Source organism: Phoca vitulina, unplaced genomic scaffold (genome assembly GCF_004348235.1).
Source record: "Phoca vitulina isolate PV1807 unplaced genomic scaffold, GSC_HSeal_1.0 scaffold61, whole genome shotgun sequence".
NCBI classification, from domain to species: Eukaryota; Metazoa; Chordata; class Mammalia; order Carnivora; family Phocidae; genus Phoca; species Phoca vitulina.
Genome location: NW_022589764.1, coordinates 7364611 through 7369644, shown reverse-complemented (window position 1 = coordinate 7369644; position 5034 = coordinate 7364611).

The window sequence follows — 5034 nt, the reverse complement described above, 5'->3', positions numbered from 1 at the left end:
GGCCGCGCAGCGCTGCGCCCTCTCCCGCCCGCCCCGCGCGTTCCCCGCCCGAGCGCGGGCGCGAGCTGCCGCGTGCCGGGGGCGAGCTGCCGCCGTCCCCGGGCGCGAGCCCCGCCGCCGCGCGCTGGGCCGGGGCCCGGGCCGGAGCGGGAGCAGGGAGCGGGTGGGCGCAGGTGCGGTCCCCGCGGCCCGGCCTCGGCAGCTCTCGCCTCCCGTGCGGGACGTTAGTAGGGACCGCAGGCGCCTCAAGGTCGAGGGCAGCAGCCTCCGCGGCTGAACCGTCAGTCGGCGGGAGCCGGGGCCCGCGGGCGGGCCGAGCCGCAGGGAACGAGCCGGCGGCCGAGCCTGGGGCCAGCCCGGGATAGGCGCTTTCCGCGGCGGAGGTGGGGCCGGGGGACACTGAGCGGCCAGGCGGGGAGCCAAGAGGAGGTGAAATCCAAGTGCGCTGCCCCAGGTGTGACGCGCAGCAGCCTCTACCGAATGCGGAATTCCAAGATCCAAGCTGCCGCTTTTCTGCAGTTCCGCAATTTCCCAAGCCATCCGCTGAGAACTGGGCGCGGGAGGGCTCGGCATTTAAAACATTCCCGGTTCACAAACGGATGTCTCTTACCCACCTTTAGTTTGCAGGGCTTTTGATACAAGTGAAAAGTTTGGGCTTAAAACAAATTGCACCAAACGAATTTAAATGAACGATGTTATTAAGGACCTATTAAATCATTCCTACTCCCTTTAGCCAATATAAGGTTTTAAACTGATTATCGGCTTCTTTGAGGTACCAAGAAAACTTGGAAGTTTTTATTGTCACAATTCTCTTTGTGGCCCTGTTGATGTGACAACTTGAAGACCACTGGTGTTGAAAAAGACTGTTATTAAGAGACCCACGAGTGTTGGGAAATCTGAAGGGATTGGGCATAAAAAGGCAACGTTCATGGTAATAAAGGGCAATGGTAGGTCATTCCCCCAGGCCATTTTCCCACTGTCGCTCGGTGGAACTGAAGGAATCCCCTGCTGGATCCGAAACACTGGAGAGTAGCGCCCCAGAACATCTCAGTTGCTGGTGCTTGAAATTTCACCATTAGAGATATTGATTCCTTTGGGGCTTGACGAGCCTCTATTAAAATGCAAATTCCTCTTGAAGGGGCAATAGCTCAAGCCTTTATCAGCCAACACCTTAGCAGGGATGGGATTTATTTTCCAATTTAAAGGGATGGCCAAGGGATGAACTGGGGGTGGGGAATTCCACAGATAAAGTAGCTGACCTCAAAATGTTGGCCTGTGGCCAAACTCTGCCTTTTCCTCCAGTTTTTATCTATAGCATGGCTGAGCCTCAGGATGGCATCGTTCAGAGTACCGGAGTACAAATTCAAATTTCCTGGAGACATTCTCTATCTAGAAATTCTCAGGCAGCACTTTTTAAGGGCTTGGAACAATACCAAAGCAAGATCCTGGACTGCAAGGAGGTTAGGTTCTCAATGGAGTCACCTCCCTCCCTCCTTCGTTCAGTTATTCATTCCCCACAATAGTTTACAAAGGACTCTCTAAGCACCAGGCACTCTTAGGCTCTTAGAGTAAGTCCGTAAGTGAACAAAACAGACAAAACCCATGTGTTCTCGGTAGAAGTAGAGAAACAGTACAATAAGCAGAATAAGTAAATTACATAGAGTTTATTGACATTATGTAGTATTCAAAAAATATGTTAAGCACCCACTATGTGCCAGACACCGAAGATGTAAGGATTAGCAAAAGCAAACAAGCTAGAGAATGTTCAGTCTGGTGGTTAGATTGACAACACACAGATAATTGCTCAAAGGCCAATTGTGGCCAGGTGCACTGTGATGGAAAATTCTACATGGTGCCAAAAATCAGATAATAAGGAGCTTTGGAAATACCTTTCTGACCACAATATAGAAAATGGTCCTGTCTAAATGGGGTATCTGTCTGATCGGTTGGGGGCCCCCAAATGTGGAGCAACAATTGGGTGGAAGCCGAAAGAACTCGCTTGAGGCAGAACAAAGGAGGTAGAAGCTTATTGAATACAAGGCAAGGGAGTGGTGGGCAGGACCACAGAGGTGAGGCTGTCTGCAAGGAGGCAGTGGGAGGGAGCTGCTTTTAAGGAAGGAAGGCGAGGAGGCATGGCGATGTGTGGAATTTTCCCTTTTTTGGTAACTGTGCCTAGTTGTACGTAGTCCATTGGTCATTTAGGGCTTATGGATATTTTGGGGTGGGTCCCCTGATGGGTCTGTATGTATTCAGCCGGGTGGTCACTGTGGACCTTTTCCATTGCTCAAGCCATTTCTGCCTAAAAGCATCCTCTACAGAAAATGGATTGAGGGATGCCCAAGAGAATGTAGAGCTCTCATGTTATTGCTGTCATCCAGGCAAGAAATGACAGTATTTGGGATGAAGGTAGAGGTGGTGGCGATACCCAGAACTGAATAGATTTGAGATGTTTGGGAGCTGTCAGCAATGAATTAAATGTGGATTAAATATAGGGTGCTGCCAGTTGAGGCATCCTGGGGAAAGTACCGAATGGTAGAAACCTCCCGTGAACTCCCACGTATGTATTAGATGCGCTTCCAAAATATATGTGAATCAATTCCTTCTATTTATAAATGGCATGGAAAGAGAGCTCCAGGCAGCACAGCAGAGGATTTGGGCTCAGGTGAAGATCTCAGAGTCTTGGGATCAAGCCCCACATCCAGCTCTTCACTCAGGGGGCAGTCTGCTTGGGATTCTCTCTCTCCCTCTGCCCCTCCCCCCTAAAATAAATAAACAAACAAATAAATAAATCTTTTTTAAAAAAATGAATAAAAGGCTGCCATAATACATGTCCTAGTATTATGAGAGATTCTTGGAGACCCCGGGGACCAACTTATAGCAACTTTTTCTTCTTCCTAGATCAGATGACACTAATAGACTGAGACCACTGTTCTTTATTTTTAAAAGATTTTATTTATTTATATGACAGAGAGTGACACAGCAAGAGAGGGAACACAAGCAGGGGAAGTGGGAGAGGGAGAAGCAGGCTTCCCGCAGAGCAGGGAGCCCGATGCAGGGCTCGATCCCAGGACCCTGGGATCATGACCTGAGCCCAAGGCAGACACCTAATGACTGAGCCACCCAGGCACCCCAAGACCATTGTTCTTAAGCATAGCATGACAAGGTGACTGAGCTTTTACTGAAAGGTAGGCTGTATGCCTGCTTGCACCAACAGGAAGATGAATAACACAAATGCCTCACTTACAGTGACCTTCTTCAGATTCTTGCTCTTTTCAACATACCTCTCCATAGATGGATGAAAAACAAATTTGTCCCTTCATACGATAAGGCAGAAGAAAGTTCTACTTGGATTTCACAATCTCCAACTCTGGAAGAGTAATAATCAGCAGAGAACCACCATTTCCAAGAACATCAGGCTTGCAAATTCTCCTGCTAAAGACAACTAAGAAGCCAGATGAAAATTTTTTTTTAAATATCTTCTTAGAAGTATCAAAGAGTTATAGAGATAATGCGGAAACACTAGGCCAAGGTTCAAGAGGAGAAGGAATCAAAGGTGTGTGCACCCCATCGGAATCTCCTGCCCTGGTCACTTGCATTTCTGGCTTTAGCAGACAAACAGGGTTAGAAAGATAAATTTTGAGTCCAGGGCCCTCAAGAATAAGGACCCAGTACACCAGTCCCCTGCTTTGTGATGGAACCCCAGATAACTGCACCCAGGGAGTAAGGAATAAGCTAGCCTTTCCTCTAATTGCAGAAGCCCAGAAATCCCAAACCCTGAATTTGACTTAAAGTAATCCTTCATTGCTTAGGCCATAAGGAGCTAGCAAAAGCAATAGCAAATCACCTCTGGAGAATGATAACCTTATCCCAGGCCTCACATTATTTCTATGAATAGCATCTTAAAAATTCACTTTAACTTCCTCAACATGATAAAGGGCATTTGTGAAAAACCCATAGCTAACACCATACTCAATGGTGAAAGACTGAAAGCTTTCCCCCAAGATCAGGAATGAGATAAGGATGTCTACATTCAACATTCCTATTCAACATTGTACTAGAAATTCTAGCCAGAGCAATTATGTAAGAAAAAGAAATAAAAGGCATCCAAACTGGAAAGGAAGAATTAAAACTATCTCTATTTGCAGAATGATATGATCCTATATTTATAGAAAATCCCAAAGAATCCACAAGAAAGCTACTAGCAGTAATAAATTCAGCAAAGTTGTAGGATATAAAATCAACACACTAAAATCATTTGTGTTTCTATAGACCAGCAACGAACAGTCTGAAAAACAAGAAAGCAATTCCATTTACAATAGCATCTAAAAGAATAACACACCTGGGAAATTTAAGGAGATGAAAGACTTGTACACTGAAAAGCACAAAACATTACTGAAAGAAATTAAAGACCTAAATAAATGGAAAGACACTGTGTTCATGGATAGGAAGACTTTATACTAAGATGTCAATACCCAAAGTGTTCTACAGATACAATGCAATCCATATCAAAATTCCAATAGACTTTTTTTGCAGAAATGGAAAAGCCAATCCTCAAATTCAGATGGAATTGCAATGGCCCCAAATAGCCAGTCTTGAAAAAAGAAGAAACAGGTGGAAAGACTCACACTTCCAGATTTAAAAACTTACTACAAAGGTATAATAATCAAAACAGTATGGTACAGACATACGGATGGATAGATCATTAGAATAGAATTGAGGGTCCAGAAATAAATCCATCTATCTTAGGTCAACTGAGTTTTCATATGGGTGCCAAGTCTATTCAATGGAGAAAGAATAGTCTCTTCAACAGGTAGGGCTGGGACAACTGTATTTTCACATGCAAAAGAAAGAAGTTGGACCCCAACCTCACACTGTGTACAAAAATTAACTCAAAATGGATCAAAGATCTAGATATGAGGGCAAAAACCATAAAACTTTTAGAAAACAACGTAGGTGTATATCTTCATGACTTTGGATTTGGCTATGGAATCTTAGATATGACACCAAAACCATGAGCTACAAAGAAAGAATAGA